At 48.9% G+C, this 17,012-nt stretch overlaps 1 protein-coding gene and 1 pseudogene across 1 annotated transcript in view; both read right to left on the reverse strand.

The window, feature by feature from the left end:
• The window catches only part of LOC147733678 (transient receptor potential cation channel subfamily M member 7-like), a 1,990,815-nt gene that overhangs the window by 914,043 nt on the left and 1,059,760 nt on the right, over positions 1 to 17,012 (reverse strand). The window lies entirely within an intron of this gene.
• Positions 11,191 to 12,315, reverse strand: LOC147733679 (uncharacterized; annotated as a pseudogene).

A 17,012-nucleotide genomic window follows, 5' to 3' on the forward strand; every position in this document is an offset into this window, starting at 1 on the left:
CAACACACTTTTACCATGACCATTCCAAAATGGATTTGCACATGTTTTAGCAGACTTGGCATGGCAGTTATTGCTATTTTCCACAGTGTGTGAGAATATTAATAAAAGAGGTGAAATACACAAATTTTAGGCACAATTACCGGCTTGATTTAAACGGTCATAAAATGGCAAGTAATCATATGAAAATCATCCTGCAGTGAGAAATTCGTTTTTTTCTGAACAAGTGAATACAACATACATTTGTTTTAATTTAGGAACCGCTAATGATCGACATATTTTAATTATAACCTGTGCAGCCATATCATGGAATATGATCAATGTACATGGGTAACCAGTTTGAAATGATCACAAAACAGGCAAACCAAGAAATCATTGTCGGAGGTCTGGGTAAAGAGACAATTGTCATTGTGAGCATTGGTTTTTTTTAGCCACTTCCCTGGGTCGGACGGTCCCCGGCTGTCTGACTCACGGTCGGAGTGCGCGTCAGACGGCCAGGGGCCGTCCAATCTGTGCGCGTGTCAAATTCACCCGCACCTTGGCAAAGTGTCCGCCGCAGCGAAGCGGTAAAAGGGAGCCAGATGATGGAGAAGAAGAATGGGTAAATGAATTAGAAATATTCTTTCAGTGTCTACATTCTTTGATAAGAATTGCACATTGAAATTGAAGGAAGTTGAATGTGTTTAGATCAGTTTAAACACAAATATACTTTTTTTAAATTTTCTTACAGATACATATTCGCCTTGGAAGAGACGTACACTATGAACTAGATGTTATGTTAACAAATATTAATGAACAAGTTATTTACCTTTAGTAAGGATATATCTGTAAGAAACAGAGGTTAGTTATAGATTCCTTACCTTAGAATTCCCCCCAGGCATCAGACTGGATTCGGAAAGTTGGGTGGGCGTACGCGCTTTATCACATGTGCACTCTGCCCCTTGGTTGCTGTGTCTGCCTTGCGCTTGGCGTAGCCTGGGCCCGGTCTGACCCCTGTGCTTAGAGTGATGTGGGACTCTGTAAACTCCTCGCTTCTTTTTGGTCTAACTACAACTGTGTCTGTACGTGGTTGGGTGCCTCGGGACTCTGTCTGGTGGATCTACCTGTTTTGGTGTTTCAGGGGTTGTGGGGGCTGCCCCACTGTTCGTGCTTGCCCTCTTCTTTCTCGGTGTCTCCGCCACCTGTTTGGCGGCTGCGTCCCGGGCCAGATCTGTCCCCCCGTGTACGTAGTAGGATGGCTCTGTGTTACCCTCTCCGGTTGCTACGGTGCTATCTCTGGCTTACTTGCTTCTCGGCAATTACGCTTGCTCCAGGGCAGGCGGGGGGGATCTCCTTGTTCTGCTCCCGCGTGGCTGCTGCCTAGGCCTGATCGTGCCGTCTTGCCTGATGTGGGGCAAGTCTGCGCTGCTCTGGTGCCCTTTAGACGTTCTGCAGCTGCCTTTTTGTCCCCCTCTCTCCAGCTTGATCGCTTACTCTTCAACAATGCAGGGGGGGGCTCACAGGAGGAGGTGTCACACCTCGTGTGTGCGGGTGAGTGATCTCTAGTGCTGCAGGGAAGGTGTTCTGCTGCTTGGCGCCTTTTCTATTTGTTTTCCCCGCCAGGCTGCACATACCTCAAGATCGGAAGGGGGAGTCACATACCTCACCCTCAAGTGGTCACGGCCTAGGCCCGATCCGGCCTCCGAACTGGCGTGGAGCGAGTCTATGTCTCTTTGTCGTATTGCTACCCACCGCTGCAGCGCCTCCTTTGTTCAGTTGCTACCTCCCGTCAGGTCGCTGCACTACTTGCTGGACTAAACAGGGGAGGGTCCATCCACTGCGCTCGCGGCTTGGCCTGCTGCTGCTCGTCCCTGACGACAGCTCACCTGGAGTGTTGTGGTGCGAGGTATGGGGGAGGCGTTCCGCCTCTCAGCGCCGTCCCCTCTTTCTTCTTCTCCTGTGCACCCTCGGCCTGGGCCCGATCCGACCCCTTCTACCAAAGCAACTGCCTGCCCACGGACTGGGCCTACTACACTAGAGAAACTGTAGTCCATGTGACTTGTGCTGCTTACATGAACTCATACCAAATGCCAACAGCACAACAGCAAGTAATGGGCTGTCTACGTACCAACAGCCCAGCACACGCAATGGCAATACAGAAATGGTGGCTGAGGAAGGAGGCATGATCACGGAAGTGCCACACAGTGCTCGCTACGGTATAGGTATGACCTGGAACATACGTAAGCAGCTAACTTCCGGCCTAAGCAAAATAGAAATGCGTTTGCTGCAATATGAAACAGAGAGGGAGGATGGGGGAAGGGACAAGCAATGCCTGGAGATGCTGTGCACAGAATAAGCTGAGCTGCTAGAACAGCTTTGTTGTCACAACTACACCGTGCACCCGACACGCACTCACGCCGCTGCTGATAGGGTGGGCCGTCTTCTTACCTGGCTAATTCACCAAGAGCATGCCCGCAAGCCAATAGACACACTGAAAACCAGTACAGGAACCCTAGTACACATGCAATGGCAACATTCATGCAGCTTTGACACAGCATTACAGCCACTTGTATCAATCCCAAAGCCCTTGTGATCCGAACACCCTGCAACTTTTCCTAGACCGGATACAACTACCTCAGGTGAAGTCGGCACACAATGAGATGCTAAATGAACAGATTTCACTTGTTGAGTTTGGGGAGGCAATATCGACCCTGGCTCAGGGAAGACTCCGGGACCTGCTGGGCTCCCGGCGGAGTACAACAAAGGCTTATCGGGAATTGCTGGGCCCGAGGCTGCACCCCTCTATGCAACCGCTGTAGAAACGGGACGACGACCCCCCTTCACTATGCAGGGCGCACTTGATATCACTGCCCAAACCTGACAAGGACCTATTGGACATTGCCTCCAACAGGCCCCTCGCTCTAGTCAACACTGTTTACAAGTTGTTGGGGAAAGTATTGGCGGACAGGCTACCACAAACGGTTCCTGCCCTGGTACACACAGACCAAAATGGTTTTGTGCCAACCCGAAACACCTCACTCAACCTGTGTCATTTCTTCCGAATAGCAACTTATTCTACATGCACATGGCAGAGAGCAGGCTGCCTCATACGTGATCTTGAGAAAATCTTCAACTCTCTTGAATGTAATTATATGTTTGCCCCTCTTGAAAGGTATAAACTAGACCCCACCTTCCTGAAATGAACCCGCCTACTCTACACATACCCAGTGGTAAGGGTGAAGACGGGTCCATACATATCAGATAGGCTCCCAGTGCGACGAGGCAGGACTGCCCATTGTCCCTCCCTTCTCTTTGCGCTTGCGATGGAGCCACTAGCAGAGACAATAAGGACGCAACTGTATGATGACATACTGCTAGGCGATGGCACACAAAGTATCGCTACACGCCGATGACCTGTTAGTCTGTCTCCAGGATAGCAACAATGTGCCGGAACGTCTGGTCTAAAGCCTACGTGAATTTGCGGCCTTATCAGGGCTGAAAGTAAACATCGGCAAATCAAAGCTCTATGTCTTTGGTGCAGAAAAGCCTGACCCAGGTCTTGTGCTCAACGGCAAAAGGGTGCAGTGGAGTGCAGACACATTCCGCTACTTTGGAATACGAATATATTGCCAGCCGCTAGATCTTTTTGACAGCAACCTAGGCAGGACACTAATGGCCATCAAATCCCAGATCCAATTCTGGAGAACACTCACCCTCGCAGTGACAGGCAGAGTGGCGTTGGTGAAGATGGTGGCTCTACCAAGGGTTTTGTACTACTTTGCGAACATGCCTATCTATATACCAGCCTCCTTCGCCACACTGAAGATGGTCAGATACTTCATATGGGGCCCCAGTCGGCACAGATTGGCGATAAATAAATTATATTTGCCCACTGACCAGGGCTGTCTGGCAGCGCCTTGTCTTGAGCACTACTTCCTGGTAGCTCAACTCCAGTCATTTGCCAGATAGATCGCAGCTCACCAGTGCGAGATACGGCGACTACACACCCACCGCTCACACTATCCCAGATCCTCAAACTCTTCCACCACCATGCACGGACGTGACCTCCGAAGCCCTTGATGTTGAACGTGGCACACAGATGCTACCGAAGGAGCCTCTACATAACCCGAAACACAATGCCCTGCGCTCCCCTTAGAGGGCGCTCCTAGAGGCCAGGGAGTACTCAACTGCTGGGTTGCAACAGTGGCAGGATGCGGGAGTACAGACGCTAGGAGACCCTTATCGCGAAGGCGCGCTTGTCCCAAATAAGACATTAAAGAAGATGAGGGCTCCCTGCGGGGTAAATCCTGCTATACCAGTCATTGGTAGCTACACTCAAGGTACGGTGGGGGGACCATGCCACCAAAACGCCCACGCACCTCACTATACAATACTTACACATCATGGGACAAGGTAGACACCTGACGCAGTGGTTTGCAGCCTCGCTGCGACAACATGCGGCGAAAAATTTAGACCCCCTCAGGCACAAGTGGAAGCACGATCTGGTTTGATAATTCTCGGACAAAGAATGAGGACAAGTGCTGGCCAGCCCAGTTCAAATCCCTAGGAACATGAGATTCCGACAAATACAGTATTACATTACACAAAGAGCGTACTTTACGCCAGCTAAAATCAACAGATATTTTCAACGCACTGACCGTCTGTCCTAGATGTGCCGCCCCTGATGCAGATCTATACACATGCTATGGAACTGCACCAGCCTCAGTGCATACTGGAGAGAAGTGGTGGAAGCGCTACACAACTGCACCAAGAGAGAAATACCCTTTGACTGGCCGGTGTACCTACTGCACAAATTCCATAGGACGCGAAATACTAAGCTCACCTCCAGGTTCTTAGATCTGGGCATAGTGGCGGCTAAGAGGCTAATCACAAAAAAGTGTAAGGTGCCAGACCCCCCCCACACTTTCAGGCTTGGAGGCACTTCACACTTGCATCGGCCAGAGCAGAAGGCATAGCGATCTGGGGCGAAGAAACTATAGGCCTCAGGAAAATACCTATATATGCCCACTGGGAGGCGATCCTAACAACACTTTAGCAGCGTGCAGACCAGCCGGATCAGTCCTGGTTGTGTCGTGCCGCACATGCAAACAGTGCCCGTGAACCACCCAAAGACACACGACCTGCAACCACCAACAGCACCCCGGCGAGCTGATGCGCACATTCACAGGAGGGCTATCGACAAAGTAATAGGCGTAGGAGCAACAGACGACATACCCAAACACATATGCAGATATGTGGGGACACTCCAACTCAACTCCAAGTTTCATGTCCTACCTCCTGGTTGTTAAATGCACTGCTCATCATAGTCATCCAAGCAGCTCTGGCCTTAGCATGTTACTCACCACAGGCCAAGTTCATAGACAGTCTAGCCTTATTGGACAATAAACGATGAGTCTGAACAAACGCAACTAACCGGAGCTGCAATGCCACCCTGTCAAGCGAAAAAATAATCACAATGTTTTCATCGCTACTAATGTATGATGTAACAAGGCTTATGCCATTGAATGTTGAAACATGTAATGCTCTTTGTTGCAATTGTAAATGAAAAAAGGAAAACAATAAAACCACAAGAAACACGTTAGTGATAGATTCCTTACTTAAAAATACCCGCCAGGTGTCAGACTGGATCCGGAAAGTTTTCGTCAGCAGTACCCCTGCGCGTCGGAAGGTGGCTTTGTGCGACTCCACGCCCGTCGTTGGCATCGTGGTAGCCGGGATGACGTCGCAGCAGCTACTTAGATGCCGCCCTCACGCGCGGACGTCAGTTCTTTCTTTTTCCGCCCCAGCAAGCGCAGATCCGAAAAGAAGAGCAAGTACCCCTAGTCTCCAATTTTCGAGTCTATTGACTGCTGGTGCTAAGTAAGGATGCCAGTTTTAAGTCCTGCTGAGCCTATCGCCGCTTGATGTCGGTGACCGACGCCCACGACGTATGTCTCCATGGCCTGGAGCACAACCATGACCCCGGGTCGTGCTGCGACTGTAGGGCCAGGACGCTAAAAACTTTGCTGGAGCGGTTCCGAAAGTTGCTGGAAGCCCAGCAGTCGGCTCTGTGCTGTTTTTGAGATCCTGGTCGAGGGACCGCGCGCGGAGCCACCATCACCATTCTTCGGGTTCCAAGTCCTCACACTCGGGGTCAGGTAAGTCGAGGCACTCGAAGAAGAGTCATCGCTCTCTGACTTTCCCTCGCCGGTCATGCGACGTGGCTGAGGGTGTGGGCGGTACCACCCCTGCGGCTCTGGCGCAGCCTGTACAGTGGACCCCGGCCTACCCACCTTTTCCGGGTCCGGGAGCGATTTACGGCCTAGGTGCAAGACTTTCTTGCAGCCATGGCGGGCCCAACTGGGGGTCCTTGCCCTGTGCTGCTGGCGGGGCTTCGGCCTCGGTGCTGCCGGCGGCTTCGGCGCCGCCGCCAACTTTGGTCCCGGCGTTGCAGAACCCCATTGGTCGATGCCGGTTGACCTTATGACTACTCCGCCGGCATGGACTCCCCCAGTAACGCCTGTGATGTCGCCCGGTCCCTCGGACGACGTCATCCCCGGTATTTTAAAGAGACGTCTAGCCGCAGATCCCTTAACTTACAATATCCCATGCGTCAGACTGGTCTGGAAATTCTGCGCAGCAGCACCTCTGGTCGCCGGGGGTGGCGCTGCACGGTTCCGCCCTGACGCAGTCCATGGACGTGACATCAACAAAGCCATATATGCCCGGGCGCGCTGACATCAGTTTTCTTCTTTGCCGCGTCGCGGATCCTGGAAACCAGCAGTTCCTGGCCTAGTTTTGGGCCTTCTCGGCACCGTTAGTGACGTACCGGAACAGTGTGCAATAGCCTGTGAGGCCTGTGCACGTCATATTTCTGGCACTGATCCACACCTTATTTGCATGTGGTGCCTTGGTGTGCACCACGATTCCAAACAATACGGCTACTGTCAACAGATGAAGCCGAAGTGCCTACGGGAACGCCGTATGAAGCTGTTGGCCGCACGGCTGTCCAGCCCAAACTCTTCTCGTCACCGCTCTCCCTCTCCAGAGGGGGCTCATTTCTCATTTCTGAGGCCGCTCCCGCAAAAGGCGCCCTAAAAAATGTAAGCGTCCACTGAGGTCCACCTCTCGTAGAAGTGCCGCTGGCGCCCATTCCTCTCGTAAGGCATCAGCTATGGGCACCCGGAGGACACCTCCTCCTTTTCCAGGAGTTGGAGCGACACACGCCCAAATGGAGGCCTAATCCCGGCCTCTTCAGGCCTTCTTTGAGACCCCCTCTCTCCCTGACGTGCCTTTGGGCCCCACAGAGGCGGAGGGTACTCAGGCCGGGCACTCGTGAGCGAATCTTTCCCAGACCAGGGTCATGTGCACCGACCAACTCCGGAGCGGAGGCGATGATGTTGGGCCGTGGTCTAGCACACTCCGCCAGTCAACGCATAGCCCTAAGCGGCTTCCTGTTCCGGACGGCGGAAGCGGCGCCGGGCTCAACACCAGGCTTACACCGCCTGTCGGGTGGTGAAAGCAGCGACGCCGGGTTTGGAGCTGGGCTCCATATTGGACCCGAAGCCGGGCTTGACGTCCAAACCCACACCCAGCACGCATCAACCGACACCAGTAGACGTCGAGGTAGCGTCCCTCCTGGAGGCCTTTGACACCCACTCGACTCCGAAACGGCGCCCACCAACACCGCTGTCGACGCATCCATCACCGCCAGTGTCCCTCTGTTCATCGGCACCAGCGTCCATGCCTGGGGTTGACCTCCCTCCGGATTCCTCGCTTCTGTCTCCTCAGTGGAGTCGGGCGACACCGGTATCCGCTGCAGCCCCCTGGTCGGGGGTCACTGCTGCAGGTCCCTAGTGTGGCATGGTCGTTGGGTCGTTCCCCAGCCCCTCTCTTTTTTGTTTAATCTGTTTTTATTGACTTAAGTTACAGATACACGAAAGGCCTTATACTTTTAACAGTACCCATACACTGTGACTCTTAATAGCAATGGAAACATGTTCTTGCTACCTGAATATTGAGCATTGTAGACATTCAAAATGTGCCTATCGCACCAGAATACATATGGTGACAACATTTTGGCTCATTCCATACACAAGATGAAGGCCAGTCTGGCATCTGCATGATTTTGGCAGTCCAAAGAGTAGTGTCTTTCTGCTGGTACAGCGTGGACTTCAGTATAGACTGTAGCGGGAATTCCGTTCTCCTACAGAACTGTGCATAGAGACCTGGAACATCGGTGAATTAGGATGGCCGAAAACTCACCTCAGTACCCAAAATCCCCTTACCGAGCTAGCTACAGTGTCTCATTGGTCATAACAAACTCCCAATGCTTAGACAGACCAGAACATGAACTTAGAGTACCTCAGGAATCGTGGAACACATGAACACTCTTTCGTTATATAATCTTCACAAACCAGAACGAGGAGTAAATGAGGACACTTGCACGTTTGAAATATTTATTTACTAATGCAATGTTCTCAAACGCAATATCTTGTATAATACTAGCAAACATATTATAAGCAACAAAGTTATCAGCATAGTTATTGTTGGACCCGGCCTCGTGACGTGGCCCTCGCTGATCCCCATAACCCCAGAACGACGGATGGAACTGATTCCCGTCCACCCAGAACTATACATGAGACTCCTACACCGGACCTGAGACGACCTCCAGACCGCGTGCCTGCACCCGTGCACGTGACCATCAGACTCCATATTTGGCCACCCCGGCCAGCCGACCGCGTTCTTCCCTTTCGGCAGCCTCTGGCCGCTCCCGGCTGCAGCTAGGCGTGCGCGTCCGGCACGCCCCGACTCGCCCAAGGGGGTGAACGACTCACCAAGTACCAGAAACCAAGGCTTCCATCACACCTCCGGCCCCCTCCAGAGGAGCTGGTTGTCCTCACACCTCCGAACCATCCCTGGGGGCTGGTTTCGATCGCACCTTTTGGCTTCCTAGTGAGCTGGCTCCAGGCCTTGATGAGCGTCTGGGATTCCCTGGACGCATGGACCAAAAGCATCAAAGACACAGCCGCCCAGACAATCAGGCGCCTGGCCCTCTGGCCTCCGGCCTCTGAGGGTCCGGACATCAAAGAGCTCCTGGACTATAAGACAGCCTGCCTTCCATCTAGCCGGCAGTTGTATCTTGGACAAGAAAGCCCTGCTGATCTGATGGCGGCTGACCTTGAGGAGAACAGACTCTGACCCACCGAGCCCTACTGACGTCGTCGCGGCTCATCCTCGAAACTACGGAACTGAACCACCGGAGTCCTGCTGACGCTGTCGCGGCTTCCTCTCGAAGAGTAAGACCTGAACCATCGGAGCCCTGCTGACCTCGTCGCGGCCCACTCTTGAGAACGAGAGACACTTGCTACCATCCAGAGCCCTGCGGACGCTGTCGCGGCTCCACCTGCCTACGAGTACGACGAAGTACTCCTGACCAAGCCCTGCTGACCTCGTCGCGGCTTGAAGAACTCTCTGGTCCGGCTGGACCATCGACGCTACCCTCCCGACCATCTGGAACCGAAGTGAGTAGGACAGCAAGTCCCATCGCCAGCCCCCCGTACTCCCCAGTTCGAGGATTGAGAACTGTGCGCAGGGTGCGTGGCGTGCCAGCTGGCCCTCTAAGACTGTCCCGCTTCCCCGTTCCCTTGTTACGAGACTTTCGCGATCCCTCGATCGCTTTACTCCTTATTTTTACCCTGATAAAGTTCATACTTGATAAAGATTCACGGTGTGGTGTCCGTTCGTAAGTGTGGTGTGTCGACAGTGTGTACGATCAGTCCTCCCCGGCGGGGACTCCCCCTTGATAAGACTCGGCATTAATTGTGGGAGAGGAGGTCCCGGGTGGTTAGGAGAGTCATCTTGACCCCTGGGGTCACCGCCTTCCAACAGTTATCAATCCATAAAAGGCGAATGGTGAGAGCATACTAGTTTTGCAAAAATGAATAGAAATTAACAATGTCTAATTCACACTCTCCCTATTTAGAATAGTATATTATATCAATGAAGGTCTTAATTGGGTTTTAGCAGGGCGGGCCCATACCTTAAAATCTCAGTGGCAGGACGATCACATCACCTCCCACCAGCTCTCTGCATGCGAAGCATGTCAAGTGTGTTTTTGTGCGTTCAGCATCACAATATAAAACTCGCCTAGAGCCCGATTTTGGCAACAGCATGTGTATTATGTCTATAAGGGTGCGAAGATCAGACCTTACAATAACACTGTGTTAAGTTATCCGTGTAGCCTTCAGCACTCGGTGTGCAGACAGAGTGCAGAACAAAACTGATATCAGAGCAATAACATATTATTTCTCTAGTAAATCACGAAGCTCTTCTGGGTTGAAAGCTAAAACAACAATTATGTGTCGTGTGCAAAAGTGAAGCAAGAATGAAAAACGGCGTGCAAACATTTAATGAACTCATGCTAACTTAACACAATATATAGAAAAGAAGTAGCTATATGACACCCCCCAATGATCAGAGCACTGTCAAAAAATCATCTAAAGGCAGAACCTGGAAGGGGCTTAACCTGAAAACAGAGTTCAATAATAATGAACTAAACTATTCTCCAAACGTATATATGCAGGCCTATAGTGGCCAAATGTAATTGATCCAACCTTTGAAAATATAAGTCAATAGGTCTGGGACGTATATAAAAATTGTTCACACATTAAAAAGGGGCACTGTCCAAAAATATAAAAAGCACGTGCCGAAATAATTAAAATAAACTCCATTGCATCTCACGATAGAATCGAGTATGCAAAATATGCAGCCACAGCCTCCAATAAGAAATCACTGTCATCACCCGAAAACAGTTCAGCCATCCAATTAAGTAGTGGGAAGGAACATACGTGCTGCTCCGTCACTGGATCCTCTATTAACATCAGAGGACAACTCAGTGGGTTTTCAAGAAAGTTCCTTGCCAAGAACTCATGCGCTGCTGCGATTATATCCCAACGACCCAGTAGTCCATGCATCGCTGCCAAGGCCATAATCCTTTAGCCAGAACAAACCAACTTGTGAGCAACTACGGGGCTCATCAGATGATTAAAGGCGACGTCAGGAGACACCTCCAAGCAGAGACACAAATCAAGGGCCCAGTGGAAATCGCAGCTCAGGCAATGAAACACAGGCTGGACACATGAGAAATAGGAAAATCGAAACGATAATCCAAAAGCCGTGCTTAAGGTCGCAAGCGGCAGGGTGCCATAGTAATCAAGCATCCGGTTGCGCAGCAGTGACAGGAGGGGCTCTTCTGCTCCTAATGCAGGATGGGCAGCCATTTGTAATGAAGCAAAATATCACCAAAACGCCTGCAGCTAAAGCCAGCAAGACAGGGAATCCTCCGAACAAGCTCGAAAAAATAGAATGAAAAAAGGCAGGGATGACCCCAAATATTTTTTCGAATGAAGTCACAAGACCACTGCAAACTAATTTAAAAAAGTGAGCCAGGCCGGAAGTGGAGGAGGCATTAAAGATTTGATGAACCAACTCACTGAAATGTAACGGTAAATCAGTATTTTAAAGCGCTTGCACTTCTGTGCGTGTGTTAGCTATGTGAAGGACGAATGTTTCTCGGGCCGAACTCAGGGCCACCTCTTTCTGAGACAAAAGGGCTCTTATTCTAGTCATACCATTGAACTCTGCTTTCAAGGTTGGGATGCGCGGCCAGATGGAAACATCTGAATTCCCATGCGTAGGGGGATACATTACATTTTTGCAGCACACCACACGCTCAGATACAGTTACCACATAAGCGATACCGACAATAAGACCACAACACTCCTCGTTATTCAACAGCAAATAACTACTGTTTGCCAAAAGTGTAAACGTGGGAACTATTGCGGGTACAGGAGTCCCTTTCAAAACACAGGCCAGATTAGGCTGCTCCTGGTTGCAGGAACCATGCAATTGAATGTGTGTGCATATTAATGAATGGTCAGGGGACTCTGTGCATTCTTCTCCATTCAGATAAACTTCTTTGCCGTCTTTCAGGCACCTATATGTGAAGGGAAGAGACCATGCTTCATTGAGGAAGGCACCTCCTAACGGTTCATAACGTCCTATTGCCACATGTCGCATACAACTAGTAAATTTGTATAACGCGAATGGCAATGTAATTAATCCGTGGATAAGCCACGTTGCATCAGCAGCCTCAGCAACAGAGAACGGTAAAGATTCCAACCTCTCAATGTGTAACATGGAAAATGATGCATCGCGCATTGAAAGCATGCGCTGTTTGTCAGTCAAATTAAATGGGGCAAAGAGGGAGGAAACGTTTATGTAATTCCATGGCACGCGGCCAGATTTGAGAGTCTGCAGAGTCCATGCAAACTGCATCACAGAACGCAGTTGATTTTGGCCATGGTATAAAACAGACACCTCATCATTAACAATATCAACTACAGAAGAAACCATGTTATTCAACGTGTATATGCGGGAAGAAAGCATGTTAATACTGTTATCTAAAACTGCAAGCACCTTTTCTAAATTAGCTTGATCAATTGCTCTCAGGCGTTTAGCAGCCTCAATCTGTGATAGCTTCCAAATTTCATTGTAAGCAGCATAAATCCAACTTTTAGGTCTACCACTTGCCGGGCCTTTAATGAAATCATTAATATCCACATCATCAGTCAACTTAGATAGATGTAATTTAACAGCAGCTAATGTAGAATGTTGTAACCAATTTTGACATAATTTGCCAACTGAATGTGTTGTGACAGTGTGTTCAGGATCAACACGTGGATCAGGCCTGATTCGTGTAAAACCTTCAGTTAAACCCAGAAAGCGATGCTGGCAAGAGTCAGAGCTTCTGTGCCATAGCAGCCAACCCTTTGGATCAAAACTGGACACATTAAAGGATGCATTACCTAGTAATGTCTGCAATTCTCTAATGGAAAATTTTGTGTAATTATCCCAACCAGGATATTCTTCCAAATCAGGGACAGTAGGAGTATTTAACTTTTTTGAAGTAGCCAATCCAAAGCACGTTGTCTGAGAAATAGTAGAATTCAAAAACAACATATGATTCGGGATGAGACATGCACGGTGCAAAGCCTCAGTGCCTTGTACCTGCCAACTTTTAGAACCCCAAACCGATTTAAGGTCAATGGTTTCCTTCCATAGCTCATAGCCTTCTACAGCTAACTTGTCTAGGAAGGACTTCGAATACAACAATTTAGTATCGGTAAGTCTAACTTTGGACATGGGCTTCTGTGTCATTTTAAAATAAAAGGACTCCGGACTTGATTGATTAAAGTCGGTAACGTAAGTGTACTTCTTCAAAAATGTATTGGAGCTGCCTTGTAATGGTGCTGGGCAATGTTCCCATTGTGTGTAATTTAGAGTACTCCTTCTGGAATTTAATTTATGCAGGAAATGATTACCATAATGTTGAAAGCAAAATAAGTCACCATAATTAGCAGATTCTAAATATTAATCCTCAGCATCAAAGGCAGCATATTATTTTAAATCAGTAAATAATGATTCTACAGCCTGAATATTCCAATCATCAGAACGTATGTTTTGTTTAACCACATCCCCCATGTTCACTCTAAGTACATTTGGGACATTAACCACTTCAGTTGGGCCATGAATCTGAAATTTAACTGCATCCCACACAATCCCATCAAGAACCGGCCAAGCTGTGATGTTAACAAAGTTCAAGTCTCTTTTCAGCCTGTTTGCAGAATGTGAAGAGGATAAGGGGGCCAAAGTTCCATTAAGATGCCGAATGCATGTTCTCTCCTCGACATAGTGTCCATCCATGAGTCGAAAAAAATAAAACACAAAACCAAATGACATAAAAAGGTATACCGAAAAAAGCATTAGGCAAATATTTGTCCAAGGGGGAACCAAAAAATGTTTTTTGAATAAAGAGACATAGATTGCACAACTGGAGGGTTTTGTCGAAGTCACTGAAGCAGAGTCAAATGAGAATCTAGAGTCTGTGGCCAAACGTGTTTGTAAATCAGGCATCGATAAATCAGCAGGAAAGGAATAATGTAGGTCATCATTGTTATTAACCGGGAAATTGTTCAGCAAAGGATTGGAAATGACAGGCATCTCTAAGGCCACTTCTGGCTCAGCAGCTGCAGTAATGGCCAAAACAGAATTTCTCACAATCGAAGGACATGAGACTGCCGGTGTCATACTATGAAGAATCGGCCACCCTGTGTATCTTGACATTGTCAATTGAGATAAACCTGTTTTCCTTACGACCTGGAAGTGGTGGTAAAATGACTGTTCTTGTGCCCTTCACTCCAAGAACGGGGACCGGTGCTCGATAGGAAGGACCAAATTCTTTCTTGTTGTCGATCTTCTCTCGAACCAGTTCTCCAACTTTGGGTAGCCAGCCAACTACCGGGATCTGCAAGGCATCATCCGATGTGGAGGGCAAATGTTATTTTGCAAAACTGTCTCTCGTCTTTTGTATGTCCTGTAAAACAGCAAAATGTTCATCTACGTCAAAGGCCGTGGCTTGAGCCACGCAGTCTAGACCGTCGAGGTCAGGGACGTACATCTTGATACCAAAGAGCATTTCGTATGGGGTCCGCCCACCGAGAGACCTTCTAGGGAGATTATTAAGAGCACACTGCTCGCCATTGAGGTGGGCCAGCCAGTTTCTGCCAGTGCCTATAACTCAAGCTGTCAAAGATTGCTTTAAGTCACGGTTCATTCGTTCCACTACACTGTTACCCTCAGGTCTGTACGGAGACGAAAACTTGACTTGGACCCCCAACGAAACCATAGCATCCTTATACGCCTTAGAGGCGAAAGCCGGACCCTGATCTGAATGGAAGGTACCACAGGCAAAAATCCCTACAAAGACACGCAAATCTCTTATGACAGTCCCTGAATAAGCGCTGCCATGGGGCCATACCCACACAAAGTGTGTGCATGAATCAACTGCTACTAAGATGTACTTATACGCAGTATCAGAAGAAAATGTACAACTGTGTCTGTGGCAGACGCGCAGCAGTCGAAGGTTTGATCTGCTGGCAAATGTCACATTGAAGGACATAATCACGCGTCTGTTTGTACAGTCCCTGCCACCAGAACCTCTGTTGTAGCTGAGTTACAGTGGCAGAGACGCCCGCATGCGCAGAAACCACACCTTCATGAGCCGCTGTAATCAAATTAGCTCTGCGATCCGAGTTGGAAACTAAACGTTCGCCAACATCAGGAATTTTCACGTAAGGAACCTTATCGGGACTTAAGTGGTATGTGTACTTCGAAGGGAATCCCGCAGGATATTTAGCTCCCTTCTCAGTGGCAGCAACAGCCACCAAGATGTCATCATCTATTTTACTTTTGGACCGTGTAACTGCTGCAACTAAATATTTGGATACTGCTGATTTCGCTGCTTCATCAGCAAGCGAATTACCGACAGCGTGGACTCCCACGAGCTGATGGCCGAGAGTATGAATCACAAACACAAGTGGCAACTGCTCTTTAAGGTCAGCCACTCGGACCCAGATCATTTCATGTTTTATTGTGCTACCCTTGGAATCACGAAATTCATTCTGAATCCAATAGATTAAGTTCTCATTGTAAGACTGGACACAGTAGTAAGAATCACTTACGATAAGAGTAGTCACCCTAGGATCTGCGTACTCCAATGCAAGCATCAAAGCACGAAGCTCTGCCAATTGTGCAGTGCAGTCTCCAAGTGTCTGCGTGTGCACGACACTGGACTTGAACTCAGCGTTCACCATGGCACCGACCACAATGGCGCATGCGGAAACGTAGGCATGTTTACAGCCATGCGCAACCTGCGCCGAACCATCGGTGTAAATGATGCAATGGAAATCCTCCAGGGGTCGCATTGCTAAAGGAGCTGGATGAACGAATTCATACTGTAAGTACTCCTGCGACCTTAATGTGGCGTCAAAAATAAACGTGACATCCTGAGATGACAAGGACGCTGCCCATTGAATCCACCGAGGGTGCAAAGCTTTAGAATTAGGTACACTGGCTTTTGTGACTGCCTCCAAGGCAGGACATGGGGTAACAACCAACATGCGTTTTCCCTGTGACAGGGCACGTTCTTTAAGAATTGCCATCTGCACAGCCGTCAAAACTTTCTCCACAGTGGAAAAGCGCAATTCAGCCGAAGTGTACAACTGTGACTTGTAAGCAATAGGTACTGTGTCTCCTTCATTAAAAGTCAGGTACGTGAAACCTACCGTCCCAGGGATAATTCTTATCACCAGGTTGGTCTGATTATCACGAGTCAGTAAGAATTTAGAAGCGAGCAGATCAGCCTGCAAAGACTGCAGTATAGCCGAATGCTCAGGCAGCCAGCATGACTTGGAAAAAGATGGTTGTATCAAAGCATACAAAGGCTTGATACGCTGGGCATATTCCGGAATGCAAGTTCTCCCGAAATTCAAAAAGCCCAGTAAAGACTGTAATTTTTTCAGTGTTGTTGGAGCGCGCAATTGTGCGCATTTCTCCAGGAAGTGAGGAGCCAATCCCTTTCCTTCATTGTTGAGCTTGTAGCCCAGAAACAACACTGTGTACTCAGCAATGTGCGATTTTGCAAAGTTGAACTTGTAACCTAAGTTTGCAAAGGTACAAATAATTCAGTTTACTCGACACAGATGCTCCCAAAGTTCGTCGTCTGTGAGATATATATCATCCACATATGAACAAGCATCCGGGTTGATTCTCTCCAAAAGGGAGACTATGCAGGCAGAAAAAACCCCAGGACTATTCTTATAGCCCATAGGAAGACGCCAAAAGTGTTTTTGGACACCGCCGCATGTAAAACTGGTCCATTGGGAACTCATAGCATCCAATTGGTGGGCATAGAAACCATTAGAAATGTCAAGCGTGGTCTTAAACCGCTAACGCACAAGACTATTCACAAGAGCAGAGCCGTAAGTATTCTGTACTGCACAGTTACGGCAATGCAAGTTTAAATGCCGGTAATCCAAAACCAAACGAAACGAACAGTCAGGCTTGTTTACAGTAAAAAGAGGGTTATTCATTGGTGACACACACGTTTCAATTACACCTTGATATTCCAATTG

This window comes from Lissotriton vulgaris, chromosome 2_1, assembly GCF_964263255.1.
Source record: "Lissotriton vulgaris chromosome 2_1, aLisVul1.2, whole genome shotgun sequence".
NCBI lineage: Eukaryota > Metazoa > Chordata > Amphibia > Caudata > Salamandridae > Lissotriton > Lissotriton vulgaris.